Below are 22,980 nucleotides of genomic sequence, written 5' to 3'. Positions count from 1 at the left end.
ACAGAGTGGGGATCGACTTACGATGAGATCGTCTTACGATGGCTCTATCGAAACCTAATGCCATCGTAAGTCGACGTTTACCTGTATATACAGTAGTCCCTCAAATAACGCGGATTTTATTTCAAAACCATCTCAAATGTAGAGAATTGTTTTAAAATTCACGCCGAGTTGGGCACACATACGCACACACGCGGCAACATCGCAAACATTTGTGGTGACTGCTTTCTATTTTACCATATACAGTCGATCCTCATATAACGCGGTCATTATGTACACTAGGAACTGCTCAAACAAAGGTGTGGGGGGAGGGGAAAGCCGTGGGTGGCTGCCTGAGGTCACGTGTCAACCTCCGGGGCGTTACAATAAATTGCTTTATCTGAGGAACGACTGTTTATATTTTGTATTTTACTTATATTCATTTCATTTTATTTTATTATTATATTCCACTTTCCAATATTTCATTATTGCTGTTTTGTCTCACTTTGGTCATTTATGTACTCGTAAAGTTAAGGTTGTTTGTTGGTTGCAATCCATTAGTGGTGCGCTTGATTCTACCTGTTCCCGCGACTTGTGCGGTGACCCATTCCTCAGTCTCTCAATTGCTCTGGAAGTCGTGTTCATCCTCCACGTGTTCTTCACATGGTACCGATACACTCCTCTAAGCCAACAAAGACAAAGATTCAAGGAAAGGCTGGAAAAATTGCTAAGCGAGAAAGGAAATGTATGACGTTATCAGAAAAAAATTGTCATTTTGGGCAAACTGAGAAGTGGTATGTCCTATGCATCATGTGTAATATAGCAATAGAAAATTAAATATTAATTTTGTAAATTAAAATGTATCACCGTAATATGTAATTTTGTGTGCGGAAATGAAAAACAAAAAAGGTGCTAAAACAGATTTTTTAACTAACGAAGTCGTGTACGACGAATGGTACGCCATGTTTGTTATGGCAGATGCCGACATCGAAGATATGAAAGGATGATAAATTGGTCTAAGGTAAACTAAACTAACCTAACCGGTAAATCTTTAGTTTCAACCATGGGAGGAATAGAGCAATAGAAAATTAAATATCAATTTGTATACTCTGCAAGCTGAGAGAGTGGTTGAAAAGCCCGCCAACGTCTCTCACGACGACGAGAACAAGGACAAGCCGGTTGACATCTAATTTGCAGTTAATGATTTAATAAACACAGGTTAGGTTAGTTTAGTTTACCTTAGACGAATTTATCATCCTTTCATATCTTCGACGTCGTCATCTACCACAACAAACATGGCGTACCATTCGTCGTACACGACTTCGTCACTTAAAAAATCTGTTTTAGCACCTTTTTTGTTTTTCATTTCCGCACACAAAATTGCATATTATGGTGATACATTTTAATTTACAAAATTAATATTTAATTTTCTATTGCTATATTACTCCCATGGTCGAAACTAAAGATTTACCCCGGTATTTAATATGAAATATCAGCATACGCGGATTTGGTTATACGCAGTAATTTCAGGAACCTAACCCCCGCGTTATTCGAGGGACTACTGTATATGACATGAAGGTGTAGAATGTTATATGAACTTTGCAGATAACACAATACTAAAGAAAGTACAGAAAAAGATGGTGAATCACTAAAGAGAGACCTGGACAAAGTCTGGGAATGGAGCCACAAGTGGGAAGTGAACTTCAACATCAAGAAATGTAATATAATAGAGTTTGGGAGACAAAAAATATATATATATCAGGACAACATAAAATTACACTCCTCCCTCGATTTACAAACTAGTTACGTTCTTGAAAAACCGTTCGTATATCGAATATACTTAAATCGAGCACTTTTTCCCATATAAACCCATTATATTACGCAAGATAGGTTCTTACAAACAAATTTCATGTCCCTATAAATTCATCACAATATTAAATATGCATAATCTTGAATACTGTTCTCTGCTTACTACATACACATAAAATATTAACCACTTCACTACGGGACTTAAATCTCGCGGGCAGCAGCCAATGCCAGCCGTACGTGTCGTAATAATACTCGCATCATAAAATATAGTCACGGCTTATATCGATCGTTCTCTCTTTCACCCGTGAATTTTGAAAACCACAGAGAATGGGATTAAGAGCAGATTAGGGAGAATGTAAAAACACAGGGGTGACTACAATAAATATAATCAAGACGCCGATATGGCAGCGTTGCGAATCCACTTGCTCCTCATGACGCCTACTTGTGCGGCACCGTATGGAAGGGGTTAATATGCAACGTAGATAATAACGCTAAGGAGGCACAATGTCACTTGAAATAATGCTAATAATCCACTATTAACTGAGACCAAGTGAGTAGACCAAGCAGTACATGGCGTTGTTTTGAAAACAATAAACTGGGCAGTTGGTTCTTTCTCAGTACGTAAATATCTATTTTCACTTTTATTTTTATTTACTTTTTTACCTGGACATATGGCAGTTGTTGTTTTTTAATATTCATGATGTAAAAATAATTTTCTTTTTTAATATTCATGATTTAAAAATACAGTAATTTTTTTCAACAGGATTTTATTCATTATGGCGAATTTTTAGTTCGTGTTTTGATTATTGGGACAATTTTTTTGTTCATTATAGCGAAAATTCATATATGGAGCACTCTTAAATCGAGGGAGAAGTGTAGTACTAAGTAAAAAAGTTAGCTCGGAAAAGGATGTAGGAGTAATTATTAACAAAGACATGTCACCATACAAGCATATAAACAAATAGAGAAACCTACAATTTACTAAGATCAATAAAGGTGGCTTTTAACTACTTAGATGATGTAATGGTAAAGAAAAATATTAGTCGCACTGATAAGACCAAGATTGGAGTATGCTGTGATACTATGGACACACAGCACAAAAAATAATATAAAGAAATTAGAAAGAATCCAAACAGCAATGACAAAGATGGCCCCAACACTTTCAAAATTGACATACGAATGAAGATTGTCCAAACTGGATCTACGAACCCTAGAATAAAGAAGAGAAAGAGGAGATCTACTGGCCATTTATAGAATCATGAAAGGCATAGAAATCCTTGACAGAGAAGACTTATTAAAGTGGGATAAAAGAAAAACAAGAGGACATGAAAAGGACCTCAAAAAGGATAGTTAGAGAAGAGATAGGAAAATGAGAGTGGAGAATAGGTGGAGAAAGAGGAAAAGGGCAGAAGGTAGGGAGGTACTTAGAGTGAACTGCTTGAGAGAAAAAAGGAGAATGAGTATAAGAAAAAGCTGAAAGAGGAGTGGGAGGGAGTAAAGGATAGTGTGTGGAACAAGGAGGGCGGGAGGAAATAGAAGGAAGGGTAGTGAGTGGTGGGATGAGGAAGCAAAGAAATGTGTAGAAGAGAAAAAACAGGCATTCATAGATTGGCTGCAAATTAGGACAAGGGAATCATATGAGAGGTACAAAGTAAAGAGAAGGGAAGTTCAGCATAAGATATAGGAAGCAAAGAGGAGAGATGTGAAATGGGGTAAGAGTATGACAGAAAATTTTGAAAGCAATAAAAAGATGTTTTGGAAGGAAATTAAAAGAGAAAAAGGAGGCGAATTAAGTAGAGAAGAAAAGGTAAAAGGTGCAGATGGAGAGATGATAATGGAAGAGAAGGCAGTGAGAGGAAGGTGGGCAGAGTATTTTAGGGAGTTGCTAAATGTGAAGGAGGATAGGGAGGGAAAGGTAGTTGCAGTGGGAAGCGCTAAGAAAATGAGAGTGATGAGTGAGGAAAATGAAGGAGAAATAGGGAAGGATGAAGTGAAAGCAGCTGTTAAGATGATGAGAGCAGGTAAGGCACCTGGTCTGGATGGATGCCATGCAGAATGTCTAAAAAAAAGGAGGTACAGTGATGGTGGACTGGCTGGTGAGGTTATTTAATGTTTTTTTAAGAGAGGGTAGAGTGCCGGAGGACTGGAGGAGTGCCTGTATAGTTCCACTTAACAAGGGAAAGGGGGACAAGTGTGAATGTAGTAGTTTCAGAGGGATCATCTTGTTGAGTGTAGTTGGGAACAATGTGGGTTTAGGACAGGTAGGGGTTGTGTAGATCAGATTTTTGTGGTAAGACAGATATGTGAGAAAGCTATAGGAAAAGGTAAGGATGTTTTTTTGGCTTTTATGGATCTGGAAAAGGCTTATGACAGGGTAGACAGGAAGGCACTGTGGGAGGTACTGCAGATAAATGGGATACGTAAGCAGAGTAGGAAACACAGGAGTCTTAGTCTTGAGTTTATTCCTGACTAGTTTCAAAGGTATGCTTTTTCAAAGGAATGAAAGCATACCTGCAAAACTAGTCAGGAATAAACTCAAGACTAAGACTCCTGTGTTTCCTACTCCACTTACATCAACCTGTCAGAATGTCTCAATATATATGGGATAGGAGGAAAGCTGTTAAGAGCAGTCAAGAGTTTTTACGAGAGTAGTAGAGCTTGTGTTAGGATTAGAAATGGAGAGAGTGAATGGTTTGAGGTAAAGGTGGGACTTCGTCAGGGATGTGTTAAGTCGCCTTGGCTGTTCAATCTTTACATGGATAGGGTGGTGCAAGAGGTGAATGCAAAGGTAGTGGGTCAGGGGTTGGAGATGATTAAAGAAAATGGAGAAAGTGGGAGGTGAGCCAGTTGTTGTTTGCTGATAACACTGCACTTGTAGCAGGATCAGAGGAGGGATTGAGGAAGATAGTGACAGAGTTTGAGGTGTGTGAAAGAAGGAAGCTGAAGATAAATGTGGGTAAAAGTAAGGTGATGAGATGTACAAGGGGAGAGAGTGACAGCAGGCTGGAAGTGAGCATTAAGAGTGAACGACTGGAGGAAGTGGATAGTTTTAGATACTTGGGTGCAAATGTGGCAGGAAAGGGAGGAGTGGGGGTGGAAGTAGAATGTAAATTGAGAGGAGCGAGTAAATGCCTTGGTGGACTGAAAAGTGTAATGAGAAATAGACATCTGGGAATGGATGCTAAGAGGAGGTTATATGAAGGAGTGATTGTGTGAAAGAAGGAAGCTGAAGATAAATGTGGGTAAAAGTAAGGTGATGAGATGTACAAGGGGAGAGAGTGACAGCAGGCTGGAAGTGAGCATTAAGAGTGAACGACTGGAGGAAGTGGATAGTTTTAGATACTTGGGTGCAAATGTGGCAGGAAAGGGAGGAGTGGGGGTGGAAGTAGAATGTAGATTGAGAGGAGCGAGTAAATGCCTTGGTGGATTGAAAAGTGTAATGAGAAATAGACATCTGGGAATGGATGCTAAGAGGAGGTTATATGAAGGAGTGATTGTGCCAACAGCATTGTACGGGGCAGAAACATGGAACATGAGAGAGGAAGAGAGGAGTTTGAATGTGTTTGAGATGAAATGTCTGAGAAGTATGATAGGAGTTACTAGGCTAGATAGAGTAAGAAATGAGGAGGTGAGGAGGAGAACAGGGGTGGAAAGGGAACTGGGAGATAGGGTTGATGAAAGAATATTAGGATGGTTTGGACACATGGAAAGAATGAGTGGAGAGAGATATGTAAAAGAAGTGTGGAAGGCAGAGGTGGAAGGAGTGAATATGAGGGGACATCTTAGGATGAGATGGATGGATGGGGTGAAAGGGGCATTACAAAAGAGAGGAATGTCTGTGGAGGAAGGAAGGGAGTATGGCACTACACTTGTTGCATTGAGAAATGGCCATTAGGGTGGAGCACTGGGAGTCCCCCTGTGTTGCCACATATAATTATTTTATAATTTTATTTTAGATTTTTATAATGTTGCCACATATAATTATATTATAATTTTTTGTCACACACCACCACTGAGGTAAAAATCAAAGCAATGTTTTCTATACAAAGGTTTCATCTCCTTGAATCATAGACATGGCATATGAGCAAGAGAGAGCGACGTTGCCACTACATCTATTCTCTGGCCCCGCCCCCCTCACACTGCATTCAGTGTGAGCTGTGCAGGCCGTGTTATCTGTGGAGATGTGGCAACACTGGGAAATCTCATAACCCTGCCTTAGCGGTCACTTCTCGTTGCGCTGACTATAGTCCCTAATATATCAATGTCACAAACCTTATCTATCCAATAAATCAACACTTTACTGTGCAGACCATAACCCCATGAGCTTTTATATTGCATTAAAATTGGTAACTTTACTGAACGAAAATTGTACCTACAATATGTGGTAAATACCCATCACCAAGAAGTACTGTTTGATTGAATAGTAATAAATAGAAATACTTTGCATATGCTAATGAAAGCTAAATATAGAATAATATTACTATATACTCCTCCCTCTATTTACGAACTAGTTACGTTTTTGAAAAACCGTTCGCATATCGTATTTAAATTGAGCACTTTTTTCCCATATAAACCCATTATATTATGCACATGTCGTCTACCCACAGAGATAAGAGACATTCCATCTCCTCCATAATCAAGGGTCGGTGTTTTGTAACTCGTTTAGCACTTATAGGTGTCACACTTTTAGCGCTGTTCATGATTTTGTCCTTATCTTTCTTAATAGTCACTACAGTTGTAGCAGCCAAGCCAAACAAATTTGCGATGTTCTTCACTCTCATTCCTTCGTCACTTTTCTTTAGCACAGACAACTTAGTATCTAGAGATATTGCTTTCCTAGCCCTTAATAGGGCTCCCTGGATGCTAAGGAGGCATAATGTCATTTGAAATAATGCTAATAATCCACGATTAACCAAGACCGAGTGAGTAGACCGAGTAGTACACGGCGTGGTTTTGAAAACCATAACAAACGTACGTATCTATTTTCACTTTTTTTTTTTTTTTTTTTTTACCTGGACATATGGCATTTTTTTTTTAAATATTTATGATGTAAAAATAATTTTCTTTTTAATATTCATGATTTAAAAACAGTAATTTTTTTCAACAGGATTTTATTCGTTATGGCGAATTTTTAGTTCGTATTTCGATTTTTGGGAAAAAAAAATTGTTTGTTATAGCGAAAATTCAAATATGGAGCGTTCTTAAATCAAGGGAGGAGTGTATTATTAAAAGGACTATCATAAATTACAAGATATGGTCAATAAGTAATGAGAAAATTTCAGGAGATGCATTAAATATCATTCAATCAAAAAAACTACTTCATTGTGAAGTACACATATATGTTGTCTATAAAATGACTAATAGGCACCCTTTTATGTTTTTAGGTTTGAGTGCAGCGGAACTTTGTGGAACCAGTTTGTTCCAGTTTGCCGGTCTGTCAACACTTGACAAGATGCAGAGAAACATGGAGCAAAATTAAGCCATCAAATTTTGTGTTAAAATTAAGAAAAGCGAACAAGAAGCTTATGAAATGTTAGAGGAGGCCTATGGTGATAAACTGATGAGTAAAACAAGTTTCTATATATGGTTTAAAAGATTTTCTGAAGGAAATGAACAAGTTGAGGATGAACCCAGATCTGGAGCACCGAACAGTGCACATAAGGAGGAAAACATTGAGGAAGTGCAAAGGTTAGTGATGCAAGACCGTCAAATAACTGTGAGGATGATATCTGAAGCTGTTGGTATTAGTGTTGGCAGAGTGGATACAGTTCTGACCAAAGACCTGAAGCTCCACAGTTTGTGCCAAATTCATGATAGAGATTCTCTCCAACGACCAGAGGCAGTTTCGTATGGCATGTTGTACTGACATTCTTGATATGATAGCAGCTGATTCAGGTTTCCTGAATAAGGTAGTGACTTGTATTGAGAGTTGGGCATTCACCTATGACCCTGAGAGCAAACATCAGTGCCCAGTGGAAGTACACATCATCCCCCAGGCCCAAGAAGGAAAAGTGAGCAGGTCGCAAGGGAAGGCCATGGTCATTCCTTTCTTTGACTCTAAGGGGCTCATTCTCATTGAATGGGATCCTGAGGGTCAAAATGTCAATAAGGAGTATTACCTTAAAATTAGGCAAAGGTTCAGGGAGAAGATAAGGAAGAAGAGGCCACAGCATTGGTGCAGTGGTGAGCGGTGGTTCTACCAGGACAATGCCCCATGCCACTAGTGACCACGTGGATGGCCAACAAGGGAATGAAAGTGTTACAACACCCAACCTATAGCCCTGACCTGGCCCTTATGACTTCTTCCTGTTCCCACACATGAAAGACAATCTCAGGGGAATCAGAAAATTGTCATTCCCTCAGAGCTGCCACACCACCTGTTCTCTTACCTGATGAGCCACACCATGTTCTCTTATCTGATGGGCCCACACATCAAGAAATCTGCCAGGCAAGAACGCTGCACTCTATTGATGTACCAGCCCCCTTTACATATGAAAATAGTTGCAACATACTGGGATACAAAGGGCTGAATGGTGAATCAATGCAACAACAAAAACACTCTGAATTGTAACTGGCATACGTCAATCAAATCAGGTCACATATTTATATAACTTATCACCTAGATGAATGACTATTTTGCACTTAAAATCCTTTAAATTACCACAAGTGAACACCTTAGCAGGCATGAAATTCCATAAATCGACATTTTCAGACTAGAGGACCAGCAACATATTTCCAAACAAGTTCTAGAATATGTTATTTTAAAATCATAGCCCCTTGTACTTACCTAGTTGTATTATACAGCAAGGGAGCTATGCTCGTAGTGACCTATCTTTGTATTTTTCAGCATAAAGTTTGTTCTTAAATTCTTGAATAGTATTTGCACACATTGATGCCTCATCTAATTTATTCCAGATATCCACCACTCTATGTGGGAAGTTATTCTTTTTAAGATCTCTTCTATAACTATCCTTTTTGAGTTCCTTTTCATGTCCTCTTGTTTTTATCTTGTCCCAATTTAATAAATCATCTCTATCTAGGACTACTATTCCTTTCATAATTCTATAAAAAGTCAGTAGATCTCCTCTTCTCTTCTTTATTCCAGGGTTGTTCCAATTTGGACAATCTTTGTTTGTATGTCAGTTTGAAGTGTGGGTGCCATCTTTGTCATTGCTCTTTGAATTCTTTCTAAATTTCTTTATATTCTTTTTAGTACTAGGTGTCCATAATGTCACAGCATACTCCAATCTTGGTCTTATCAGTAAAACTAATATTTTCTTTACTATTTCCTCATCCAAATAGCCAAAAGCTATTTTCATCAACCTTAGTAAATTGAAGGTTTCTCCAACTATTTTGTTGATATGGTTGTCTGGTGACATGTTTTTGCTGATTATTACTCCTAGGTCCCTTTTCGAGCTCACTTTTTTCTTACTTCTTCCTCAGCAATTTTGTATTTCCTCGATATTCTATTTTTACTTTTACAAACTCCATTATACTACATTTTGATCTTGATGTTAAGTTCACTTCCCACTTTTGACTCCATTTCCAGACTTTATGTCTTTCTGTAGTGATTCACAATCTTCCTCTGTACTTACTTTCTTTAGTATTTTCATATCATCTGCAAAGAAGTTCATATAACATTCCACACCTTCATTCATGTCATTTATATACATGGTAAAGATTATCGGAGCCAATACCGAACCTTGCAGGACACCACTTATCATTACTTCCTAGGTCAAGTATTTGCCTCTAAGTACTACCTTCATTTTTCTCCCAGTCAAGAAATCTTCCATCCATTCCAATAATTTTCCTTTAATACCACCTACTGATTCCATTTTACTTAATAGCATTTTATGTGGTACTTTATCAAATGCTTTTTGTAGATCTAGAAAAGCAAAATCTGCCCATCCATCATTTTCTTGTATTATTTCTATTAGTCTCAGGTAGAAGCAAATCAAGTTTGTGCTCAAGTTTTAAAGATGGGTGTCAGGGAGAGGATTTTTTTAACATCCATCTCCTAAGAAATACCATTTGTATTAATCTTTGGTCTCAAATTGTTTCTTTTTTTTGTGATAAACATTGGATTTATTACCATCTAATTGCATCACTTTGCTACTAGAAGCAATTACATTAAGAAAAACCTCATAATGGAACAAAAAATAAATTTGTGAAAATTCTTGCATGCAGAAGAGAAAAATGTCAAACCTTAAAACACAAAGTGCTGGGTAAACAAGTCTTTGTTGCACCCTTTTGTGAATTTATCCTTTGATGAAAAACAGGTGGAACAAGTTGAAATAGTACCAGATTAGCACTTCTGCCCTTAGAAATGGTGTAAGGCCAACACAGTCTATTGCCAACTCAGTCAACCAACTGCCTCAGCCATTTACTGTGATTACAAACTTGGTCAGTCTTCAATTACTAACCAGTTCCACCTCGAACTTTTTAAGTATGGGGTGAACTAAAATCATCTCTATTTTTAAAAACTGCTTAAGTTTCATGCCAGTGAAAAATAACTTATGAACCATGGACTTATGTCCTCTATGACAAAATTGAAATACATAGCCTTGTACATGACAGTGGACCAGTTTGGCTACATTTTTGCAAATGTTTGATTTGCACTTTCTAACAATTATGTTTTTCAGTCCTTTGGGTGGTACTTTATGAGGAAAGACAGTGAATACAAATTAATTATAGCTTGTTATGTACATTTCACAGATGGAATAGTAGTTCATTAAATAAAGTTATCAAATGCATCACATGTGAGACAGATTATATCATATAAGATAAGCCTGCATGAATAGTATAAAGCCACAACCATTCATAAGCAGTCTACAAGAATAAGAATAAGAAGAAAAAAAGAAGAAAAACTTGGGTGCACTTAATTGTAATGTGGACATGCTGGATACATCAATGTCATGTTAGTTCACGAGTTATTCTTCTTCATTGACTGACATGGAATCCTCAGAAAATAAACAAAAATAGTTTATCAATCCATTACATAGACTAAATGGCTGACCAAGTCAATAAAAAACCAGGCCAAATTGGCTGAGTTGGCAATTTGCAAGAGTAGACAGTGTAGTGAATGAATGTGCACCACTCGAGCTCTGTTTCATATGTTAATACAACTAGTTTTCCAAAATTCCCCATCAAATTGTCACACATAATCATCTAATGTGGTGAAGAAGTCACAGAACAATGAAATTAAATGGAATCTTGTGATTATTAAGGAGAAATAGAGGTCTAATACAGTGATCCCCAAGGTAAACAAAACGAGGAAGATCAAAATGGCCACTGCCCTCACCAAACAAAGAATGTTTGTGCAGCATGCAAAATGGTCAATGATATGGACCATACCATTTGTGCAATGAGGCTGAGTTGGCGATTTGCAAGAGTAGACAGTGTAGTGAATGAATGTGCACCACTCGAGCTCTGTTTCATATGTTAATACAACTAGTTTTCCAAAATTCCCCATCAAATTGTCATACATAATCATCTAATGTGGTGAAGAAGTCACAGAACAATGAAAGTAAAGGGAACCTTGTGATTATTAAGGAGAAATTGAGGTCTAATACAGTGATCCCCAAGGTAAACAAAACAAGGAGGATCAAAATGGCCACTACCCTCACCAAACAAAGAATGTTTGTGCAGCATGCAAAAAGGTCAATGATATGGAGCATACCATTTGTGTAATGAGTGCAATGACTGGATTCACTACTTTTGCACACAGCTCCTTTGTACAAACTGATGTGGCTACCCAAAACAAGTGAAAAGTGCTACAAACTGAAATATCGCAATCAACCACAATTTTTTTTTTTTTTTACTACATATTCATAAGTTGAAAATTTTATAGTCAGTACATATTTGTCAATCAGAAACAACAATAAAAGTATATCAGCCATAATAAATTTGATACTAACATCATAAATAGGTACATTGGGTCCCCTCAAGAAACACCCAATCTACCCCCAATGGACCAAGATTTTTGCATAGCTGTGAAGTAAGCAATCAATTACAATTATGTTTACTACGTCTTTATAAGTTAATTTTTTTTTTTATAAATTAAATACATATGTATCAATCAGAAACAACAATAAGAGTATTAAAGGCATAATACATGATAAATAGCTACAAAGAGTACCACCTGTTTTACCACCCATTTTACCAGGTAAACCAGGCATTTATGGTGACCCATTTTGATTAATACAGAGATCAAAAAATTTAAGTGTGATCAATTCGTCTTTCATAAATTTTTAGAAGTGCACACCTATGCAATATAACAATAGAAAAATAAATAATAATTTTGTAAGTTATAATATATCAATGTAATATACATTTTTCTTAATGGAAATCACTAACGGAAAAAGTTGCTAAAAGCGAAACACAAATAAACATAGCCGCTTTAACTACAGTACTTGAAATGCCATCTTTGTTTTAGTAGATGCAGAGGTCGAAGAAATTAAAGTATGATAAATTTGTCTATTTTAACCTAACCTACCTAACTTAATCTGCATGTAGTAATGCAGTACCTGTAATTCTAAAGGTCATCAGGATCATCGTCATCTACGACCTCCAAATCTATCAAAACAAAGATGGCATTTAAAGGAATTGATGCGACTTTGTTCATTTGTGTATTGCTTTTAGCAATGTTTTCTGTTATTGATTTCTGCCAAGAGAAACACTTATTATGTTGATGTATCATAATTCACAAAATCAAGATTTCTAATGCTATATTCCGAAGGTGTGCACTTCTGAAAAAATAATATGGTATTGGAAAAAATTTCTGAAATGACAGAGCCCAACCAGGAAGGACCCAGACCTTTCATGGGATGGGACACCCTTCAGTTGTTGACTACATAAAGTAATTCAACTGTATTTAAGTTATACTTCCTAGTACACCCACTCCTCGTTTAACGACCTACTCGGTTAACGACAACTCGGAGTAACGACGGGCTTTATGACGTCGTTTAACGTAAATCTCCCGAAGTTACGACGTCGTGTACGATAATTAAGTTGGCTGAGGCAAACTTGTATGATGTTATAAATGAACTTGTACAGTGGATATTAGCTGTGAGGTAAAGTGTTCTGAAGCTTAGGTCTACATTACCATCCTGCAAGCTGCAAAAACTACCTGGGGTTCAGTGTATACCGGTAGTGGTAAATTTTTAGTTTCGACCATGGGCGCAATATAGCAATAGAAAATTAATTATTAATTTTGTAAATTATAATGTATCAACGTAATATGCAATTTTGCGAGCGGAAATAAAAAAAAAAAATGCTAAAACAGATTTCGTAAGTAACGAAGTCATGTCGGACGAATGGTACACCATGTTTGTTATGATAGATGCCGATGTCGAAGAAATGAAAGGATGATAAATTAATTCGTCTAACCTAAACTAAACTAACCTGACCTGTGTTTAATAAATCATTACCTGCAAATTAAATGTCATCCGGCTCATCCTCGTTGTCATCGTCGTGAGAGACGTTGGCAGACGACAAGATGGCGTTCCGAGCCTATGCTACCGACTTCATTCATTAGCATATTTTCTTGTAGCAAGGTATTTTTTACTTTCATTTCCGCCCACAAAATTGCATATTACGTTGATACATTTTAATTTACAAAATTAATAATTAATTTTCTATTGCTATATTGCGCCCATGGTCAAAACTAAAAAATACCCCGGTATTCAATATGGAATGTCAGCATACGCGGATTTGGTCATATACGGTAATTTTAGGAACCTAACCACCGTAAATAAACAGTAAATAAAGCTTTAATGTACTGTATAAAAGAGGGAAAATACACGAAAATAGAGATACATGTATTGCTGGACATTGTACATACAGTACATGTACGTATATGTATACACTTTCGCTTAACGACCAATTCGGTTAACGACGGCGCGTTGGTCCCAATTGTCGTTGTTAAATGAGGAGTGGTTGTATAGCAAAACGAAATATCAAATATCAAGTTTTTATAAAAGTTTTAGAAGACTTCTTTTTAGACTGCTTTATACTTTTTATTCTAGAATTATAGTTTTTATTCAAGAACATAGTATTACGAAGCTTAACAGTGAACACTATTCTATCAAATTATTCTATTCAAGAACATAATATTACCTCACAGTTCTATCAATCCAAAAGTATGGCCTGACAGTGTGCAGTGTTGTATTACTATAAATGACAATGTTTTCCAGTGTGATAATTGTAATTCATGGATTCACTAGCATTGCACAAAGCTGCCAGTGTGTCAAATCATACTGTTTGAAAAATATTCCAAGAAGTTCACATGCCAGTTGTGTGTACAAAATAAATTTAATGAATATGGTAAAATGGCTGGCGAGATATTTGCAGTAGTAGAGAAACAAAAAGACTCAATGATGAATGATGGGTTAAGTCAAACTGTAACCCCACAGGCTCCTAAACAAAAATCTGATGAGAAATCCCTAGATAGATCTCCAAAGGACAATAAAAACAGTAGGAGAGTTATTATAGAGGATGCTGCAAATACTCAAAATAATAACTAAAACAGTGCCAATCATGATGGAGTAAAGTGTAATACAGACCCCAATAAAACTAGAATATGCAAGTTCTACTTGCAGAAATGGTGCAAACATGGCAAAAAAGGGGATGGCTGCAAGTTTGGTCACCCAAAACTATGCTTTAAACATATGAAATGTTGGTATGAAAAAACGTATTGCGATTTTTACCACCCCAATCTGTGTAAATATGCTTTAGAAAATAAAAGGTGCGAGAGAAAAATATGTAAATTTTACCATCCTAAAGGAACAGATAGGAATAGTATGCATAGATTCAGCCAACTGGACAATCAGCAGAGCTATGAACACAAAAACAAAATTTCTATACACAAGGACTCTAATAATGATTCCAATAACAAAGAATCTGATCTTTTTTTAGAGATAGTGAAAGAACTCATGTCAACATTGACTGAAACAACAGATCACTGTGCAAAATCAAATTATACAACAAATTGTGCAAAACCTAATGAGACAGATGAATTATGGGGTGCCAATTCAATTCATCCCTCATCACACGAAAAATTTAGCAGGGAATCAACAAGTGAGTTAGGCAGTAATGAATACTTGAACTTTATCTACCTGAATACTCAAGGACTATTAAAGAAAAATGGACCAGACAAAAGCAAAGTGTATTTCTTGAAGGAACTTGCAGATGAAAGAATTGCATTTATAGCTGTCACTGAAACCCATCTGAGAGAAAATATCATTGATGAAGAAATCCACATTAAAGGGTTTATTACCACAAGAGCTGATAGGATTAATAGGTCACATGGGGGAGTATGTCTCTTCCTTCATGATAACATAGACTATGAAATGCTTTTAAGTTTTTCTAATAGCATATGTGAAGCATCGATGGTTAGCCTGAAGCAGATTAATGACACTGATAGTAACCTATCACCCCCCCCCCCCCCTGATACTAGGGATCATGAATTTGCTGAATTGTGTGGAATTATTAGTGAAAAACTTAACAGTTCACCAACACCCCTATCTGAAATAGTTATTACTGGTGATTTTAATTTCCCTGGTGTAAAATGGGAACTATATGATCCTGGCTTAGTTTCTGTGACAAATAACAAGACTCAAGTAAAAACATGATGTGATCTGGCAAACAGCTTTTATTTGTCACAATTGATAAAAACACCAACCCAAGAATAGAATGTCTTGGATTTGCTATGGACTAATACTGAAGACAATATAACTAATGTTGAAGTGTGTCCTACCTGTATGTCTGATCATAACATTGTGTCTGTTGGATCTAGATGGATTGTCCGACAAAATAAAATATCTCAGAAGAAGAAAAGAAGAAGAAGAAAAGAAGAAGAAAAGAAGAAGAAGAAAAGAAGAAGAAGAAAAGAAGAAGAAAAGAAGAAGAAGAAAAGAAGAAGAAGAAAAGAAGAAGAAAAGAAGAAGAAGAAAAGAAGAAGAAGAAGAAGAAGAAAAGAAGAAGAAAAGAAGAAGAAGAAAAGAAGAAGAAGAAGAAAAGAAGAAGAAGAAGAAAAGAAGAAGAAGAAGAAAAGAAGAAGAAGAAAAGAAGAAGAAGAAGAAAAGAAGAAGAAGAAGAAAAGAAGAAGAAGAAGAAAAGAAGAAGAAGAAAAGAAGAAAAGAAGAAAAGAAGAAGAAAAGAAGAAGAAGAAAAGAAGAAGAAGAAAAGAAGAAGAAGAAAAGAAGAAGAGGAAAAGAAGAAGAAGAAAAGAAGAAGAAGAAAAGAAGAAGAAAAGAAGAAAAGAAAAAGAAGAAAAGAAGAAAAGAAAAAGAAGAAAAGAAGAAGAAGAAAAGAAGAAGAAGAAAAGAAGAAGAAGAAAAGAAGAAGAAGAAAAGAAGAAGAAGAAAAGAAGAAGAAGAAAAGAAGAAGAAGAAAAGAAGAAGAAGAAAAGAAGAAGAAGAAAAGAAGAAGAAGAAAAGAAGAAGAAGAAAAGAAGAAGAAGAAAAGAAGAAGAAGAAAAGAAGAAGAAGAAAAGAAGAAGAAGAAAAGAAGAAGAAGAAAAGAAGAAGAAGAAAAGAAGAAGAAGAAAAGAAGAAGAAGAAAAGAAGAAGAAGAAAAGAAGAAGAAGAAAAGAAGAAGAAGAAAAGAAGAAAAGAAGAAAAGAAGAAAAGAAGAAAAGAAGAAAAGAAGAAGAAGAAGAAGAAGAAGAAGAAGAAAAGAAGAAGAAGAAAAGAAGAAGAAGAAAAGAAGAGGAAGAAAAGAAGAAGAAGAAAAGAAGAAGAAGAAAAAAGAAAAGAAGAAGAAAAGAAGAAGAAGAAAAGAAGAAGAAGAAAAGAAGAAGAAGAAAAGAAGAAGAAGAAAAGAAGAAGAAAAGAAGAAGAAGAAAAGAAGAAGAAGAAAAGAAGAAGAAGAAAAGAAGAAGAAAAGAAGAAGAAAAGAAGAAGAAAAGAAGAAGAAGAAAAGAAGAAGAAGAAAAGAAGAAGAAGAAAAGAAGAAGAAGAAAAGAAGAAGAAGAAAAGAAGAAGAAGAAAAGAAGAAGAAGAAAAGAAGAAGAAGAAAAGAAGAAGAAGAAAAGAAGAAGAAGAAAAGAAGAAGAAGAAAAGAAGAAGAAGAAAAGAAGAAGAAGAAAAGAAGAAGAAGAAAAGAAGAAGAAGAAAAGAAGAAGAAAAGAAGAAGAAGAAAAGAAGAAGAAAAGAAGAAGAAGAAAAGAAGAAGAAGAAAAGAAGAAGAAGAAAAGAAGAAGAAGAAAAGAAGAAGAAGAAAAGAAGAAGAAGAAAAGAAGAAGAAGAAAAGAAGAAGAAGAAAAAGAAGAAGAAAAGAAGAAGAAGAAAAGAAGAAGAAGAAAAGAAGAAGAAGAAAAGAAGAAGAAGAAAAGAAGAAGAAGAAAAGAAGAAGAAAAGAAGAAGAAGAAAAGAAGAAGAAGAAAAGAAGAAGAAGAAAAGAAGAAGAAGAAAAGAAGAAGAAGAAAAGAAGAAGAAGAAAAGAAGAAGAAGAAAAGAAGAAGAAGAAAAGAAGAAGAAGAAAAGAAGAAGAAGAACAACAACAACAACAAAAAGAAGAAGAAGAAAAGAAGAAGAAGAAAAGAAGAAGAAAAGAAGAAGAAGAAAAGAAGAAGAAGAAAAGAAGAAGAAGAAAAGAAGAAGAAGAAAAGAAGAAGAAGAAAAGAAGAAGAAGAAGAAGAAAAGAAGAAGAAAAGAAGAAGAAGAAAAGAAGAAGAAGAAGAAGAAGAAGAAGAAGAAGAAGAAGAAAAGAAGAAGAAGAAAAGAAGAAGAAGAAAAGAAGAAGAAGAAAAGAAGAAGAAGAAAAGAAGAAGAAGAAAAGAAGAAGAAGAAAAGAAGAAGAAGAAAAGAAGAAGAAGAAAAGAAGAAGAAAAGAAGAAGAAAAGAAGAAGAAGAAAAGAAGAAGAAAAGAAGAAGAAAAGAAGAAGAAGAAGAAAAGAAGAAGAAAAGAAGAAGAAAAGAAGAAGAAGAAAAGAAGAAGAAAAGAAGAAGAAGAAAAGAAGAAGAATAAAAGAAGAAGAAAAGAAGAAGAAAAGAAGAAGAAAAGAAGAAGAAGAAAAGAAGAAGAAGAAAAGAAGAAGAAAAGAAGAAGAAAAGAAGAAGAAGAAAAGAAGAAGAAGAAAAGAAGAAGAAAAGAAGAAGAAGAAAAGAAGAAGAAGAAAAGAAGAAGAAGAAAAGAAGAAAAGAAGAAAAGAAGAAAAGAAGAAGAAGAAAAGAAGAAGAAGAAAAGAAGAAGAAGAAAAGAAGAAGAAAAGAAGAAGAAGAAAAGAAGAAGAAAAGAAGAAGAAAAGAAGAAGAAGAAAAGAAGAAGAAAAGAAGAAGAAGAAAAGAAGAAGAAAAGAAGAAGAAAAGAAGAAGAAAAGAAGAAGAAGAAAAGAAGAAGAAGAAAAGAAGAAGAAAAGAAGAAGAAGAAAAGAAGAAGAAGAAAAGAAGAAAAGAAGAAAAGAAGAAAAGAAGAAGAAGAAAAGAAGAAGAAGAAAAGAAGAAAAGAAGAAGAAAAGAAGAAGAAAAGAAGAAGAAGAAAAGAAGAAGAAAAGAAGAAGAAGAAAAGAAGAAGAAGAAAAGAAGAAGAAGAAGAAGAAAAGAAGAAAAGAAGAAGAAGAAAGAAGAAGAAAAGAAGAAGAAAAGAAGAAGAAAAAGAAGAAAAGAAAGAAGAAGAAAAAGAAGAAAAGAAGAAGAAAAGAAGAAGAAAAGAAGAAGAAGAAAAGAAGAAGAAGAAAAGAAGAAGAAAAGAAGAAAAGAAGAAGAAAAGAAGAAGAAAAGAAGAAGAAAAGAAGAAAAGAAGAAAAGAAGAAAAGAAGAAGAAAAGAAGAAGAAAAGAAGAAGAAAAGAAAAGAAGAAGAAAAGAAGAAAAGAAGAAAAAGAAGAAAAGAAGAAGAAAAAGAGAAAAAGAAAAAGAAGAAAAGAAAAGAAGAAAAAGAAGAAAAAGAAGAAAAAGAAGAAGAAAAGAAGAAGAAAAGAAGAAGAAAAGAAGAAGAAAAGAAAAGAAGAAGAAAAGAAGAAGAAAAAGAAGAAGAAAAAGAAGAAGAAAAGAAGAAGAAAAGAAGAAGAAAAGAAGAAGAAAAGAAAAAGAAGAAGAAAAGAAGAAAAGAAGAGAAGAAAGAAGAAAGAGAAGAGAAGAATGAGAAAAGAAGAAGAAGAGAAGAGAAGAAGAAGAAGAGAAGAAGAAGAAGAAGAGAAGAAGAAGAAGAGAAGAAGAAGAAGAAAAGAAGAAGAAAAGAAGAAGAAGAAGAAAAGAAGAAGAAGAAAAGAAGAAGAAGAAAAGAAGAAAAGAAGAAGAAAAGAAGAAGAAAAGAAGAAGAAGAAAAGAAGAAGAAGAAGAAAAGAAGAAGAAGAAAAGAAGAAGAAGAAAAGAAGAAGAAAAGAAGAAGAAAAGAAGAAAAGAAGAAGAAAAGAAGAAGAAGAAGAAAAGAAGAAGAAGAAAAAAGAAAAAGAAAAGAAGAAGAAGAAAAGAAGAAGAAAAGAAGAAGAAGAAAAGAAGAAGAAGAAAAGAAGAAGAAGAAAAGAAGAAGAAGAAAAGAAGAAGAAGAAAAGAAGAAGAAAAAGAAGAAAAGAAGAAGAAAAGAAGAAGAAAAGAAGAAGAAGAAAAGAAGAAAAGAAGAAAAGAAGAAAAGAAGAAGAAAAGAAGAAGAAGAAAAGAAGAAGAAGAAAAGAAGAAGAAGAAAAGAAGAAGAAGAAGAAGAAGAAGAAAAGAAGAAGAAGAAAAGAAGAAGAAAAGAAGAAGAAGAAAAGAAGAAAAGAAGAAGAAGAAAAGAAGAAGAAGAAAAGAAGAAGAAGAAAAGAAGAAGAAGAAGAAAAAGAAGAAGAAGAAAAGATGAAGAAAAGAAAAGAAGAAGAAGAAGAAGAAGAAAAGAAGAAGAAGAAAAGAAGAAGAAGAAAAGAAGAAGAAGAAAAGAAGAAGAAGAAAAGAAGAAGAAGAAAAGAAGAAAATAAGAGAAGAAGAGAAAAAAAAGAGAAGAAGAAAAGAAGAAAAGAAGAGAAGATGAGAAGAGAAGAAAAGAAGAGAAGAAGAGGAGAAGAAAGGAAGAGATGAAGAGAATAACAGGAGAAGAAAAGAAGAAATAAGAAGAGAAGGAGAGAGGAAGAGAAGAAGACACGAAGAGTAAAAGATAAGAAGAGAGGAAGAGAAGAAGAGAAGAAGAAAAGAATAGAAGAAGAAAAGAAAAGAAAAGAATAGAAGAGAAGAGGAGAAGAAGAGAGGAAGAGAAAAAGAGAAGAAAAGATGAGAAGAAGAGGAGAAGAGAAGAAAAGAAGAGAAGAAGAAAAGAAGAGAAGAAGAAAAGAAGAGAAGAAGAAAAGAAGAGAAGAAGAAAAGAAGAGAAGAAGAAAAGAAGAGAAGAAGAAGAAGAAGAGAAGAAGAAGAGAAGAAGAAGAAGAAAAGAAGAGAAGAAGAAAAGAAGAAAAGAAGAAAAGAAGAAAAGAAGAGAAGAAGAGAAGAAGAAAAGAGAAGAAGAAAAGAAGAGAAGAAGAAAAGAAGAGAAGAAGAAAAGAAGAGAAGAAGAAAAGAAGAAAAGAAGAAAAGAAGAAGAAGAAGAAGAAGAAGAAGAAGAAGAAGAAGAAGAAGAAGAAGAAGAAGAAGAAGAAGAAGAAGAAGAAGAAGAAGAAGAAGAAGAAGAAGAAGAAGAAGAAGAAGAAGAAGAAGAAGCTGGTATAAAAAAAATTGAGTGTTTTAAATTACTCATTGGCTGAAATTAACTGGAATAATCTGCTGGGAGTGATAATCCAGATTGTAACTTTAATACATTCATAAAAACTGTGCAAGATCTGTGTGAAAAGTATATTCCTATAATGAGAACACTAAAACAAAAATGTAACTTTTTTATTAGAAAGTATAAAATCCTCATGAGGTGAAATAAACTGACTAAAAAGTTACCAGAAAACTTTGGAAATCAAAGGCAAAGCCTGCTAAAGGAGCTAAAAGTCACTGAGAAAAATATAATCAGACTACATCAAGAGGAAGCCCTATCTGCTGAACAAAAGGCAGTGGACAAGATCAAAATAAATCCTGGTTATTTCCACATATATGCCAAACAGTTCCTGAAAAATACTCAAAGTACTGAATCACTAATATATGAAAATGGTACTGAAGTGAATGACTCTTATAAGATTAGTGAAATATTAAGGGACCAACATGAAAGTGTGTTTTCGACACCTGATATCAAGAAAATAATAGAATATTATCAAGCTTTCTATACAGTTACAAATAAGGTCAACACTTTGTATAAAATAGAAGTAACTGAAGATGACAATAGAAAGGGTGATCTCGTCAATATCAAGCGCATCAGCAGCACTAAAGAATGGTTTTATTCCAGAAATGCTTAAAACAGCTGCCATTTTGCCAATTCATAAAAGCAGAAATAAGAAAGTATTTGAGCAGATCCTGAAGTGTGCAACAGTTAAAAACCTAGAAGATAACCAGCTCATGAATGAAACACAACATGGTTTCAGAGAAGGTAGAAGCTGCCTGTCTACCCTACTAGACACATATGATGTAATCCTGTCAAACAATATAAGCTGTCAAATGGGACTGACAATTTACCTCAATTTTAGTGAAGACTTTGACAAAGTGGATCATGGGATACTGCTACATAAATTTCATGACCTCCAGATATCAGGTGAAGTAGGCTCATGGATTGCTGCATTTTTAACAAATAGGAAACAGTTTGTCACATTTCAAGGACAAGAAAGCAGTGTGCTTAGTTCAGTCCTGCAAGGAAGTCTTAGGCCCAGTGCTATTTGTCATGATCATACAAGATTGCATCAATAGTCCCAGCATTGTTTTAGAAGTGCACACCTACATGATATAGCTTTAGAAAATTAAATATTAATTTTGTAAATTACAATACATCAATGTACTATTATTCTTGGCAGAAATAAAAATCATAAAACATTGCTAAAAAGCTATGTAAAAACGAACTAAGTCGTGTTGATTCCTTTAGATGCCATCCTTGTTTTGATAGGTTTGGAGGTCGAAGACAATGAGAACGACAACCCTGTTGACCTCTAGAATTACAGGTATTATATTACTAAATGCAGGTTAAGTTAGGTAGGTAAATAAGGTTAGGTTAGAATAGACGTATTTATCATGCTTTAATTTCCAACTCCACCTCTACCAAAACAAATATCGCGTCTCAAGCAGTCGAAGACATGGCTACATTTGTTTGTTTATAGCTTTTCATAACTTTTTTGTTATTGATTTTTGCCAAGAATAGCATATATTATGTTGATGTATTATAACTTACAGAATTATTATTTAATTTTCTATTGCTATATCATGTACATGTGCACTTCTAAAAATTTACCATAGTCCCTAATACAGTATATCATCTGTATAAGCCATATGCAGCAATAAAACTGGGTAAATTTTTAGTTGTGCATACCCATGCAATATAGCAATAGAAAATTAATTACTAATTTTGTAAATTATAATAGAAATTAATAACAATAAGTTGTTAAACCCTATTTACTAATGAACGAAGTCATGGTGGCTGAATGATATGCAATGCTTATTTTGATAGATGCCGAGGTTGAAGAAATAAAAGGATGATAAATTAGTCTATTCTAACCTAACCTATATTTAGTAATTCAGTACCACAAACTCTAAGATCATCCTGGTCATCAATGTCACGAATGATGACAGCCTGATTATTATTGTACCTCAGGCAATTAACAGACGATGGCAGAACCCCATGCTCTCTCGTAAAGTCCAAGAAGCCCTATTGTCTTTGTAACAGTGCTTATTAACTCCACCTGGAAGTGGAGAATATCCAGTCCACAACATGAAAGCTATTGTAGGTATGGGCACAACATTTTCAATTTTTTTTAACCCATAAATTATTGTTGCACATGAAAGGCAATTTTATTAGAAACAAAATGCTTTTTAAATTTTTGAAATAGCTTGAAAAATAAGGGAGATACGATTTTTTTAAATTATTTTTTAGCCCTCATTTTTGGCTGGACTTTACTATAACAAAATGGTAAGAAATACACTAACTCTAAACCACTGGTCCAATTTTATTAAAATTCGGAATACTGGAGTTTTATGGATCAACAAATCACATGAGCATGTCAAAAACAATGTGAGACATCTTCATCATACCATATTTGCCTTTTCATGGCAACCATGAAGTTGTAAATTTTCAGATTATCATCAAAAAATCCAAACCACTGGCCCAATTGACATGCAACTTGGCATGTGAAGGTTTTATGGGTCAATAAATCACCTGAGCAGGTCAAT

General features: G+C 34.7%; 1 protein-coding gene across 7 annotated transcripts in view; it reads right to left on the bottom strand.

The window, feature by feature from the left end:
- Nucleotides 1-22,980, bottom strand: part of LOC143038238 (uncharacterized) — a 204,317-nt gene that overhangs the window by 168,655 nt on the left and 12,682 nt on the right. The gene's annotated exons all lie outside the window — the stretch shown is intronic.

The sequence above is a fragment of the Oratosquilla oratoria genome, chromosome 2 (assembly GCF_046742065.1).
Source record: "Oratosquilla oratoria isolate Oo_2021 chromosome 2, ASM4674206v1, whole genome shotgun sequence".
In the NCBI taxonomy this organism is placed as follows: domain Eukaryota; kingdom Metazoa; phylum Arthropoda; class Malacostraca; order Stomatopoda; family Squillidae; genus Oratosquilla; species Oratosquilla oratoria.
This window is presented reverse-complemented; position numbering and strand designations above follow the sequence as displayed.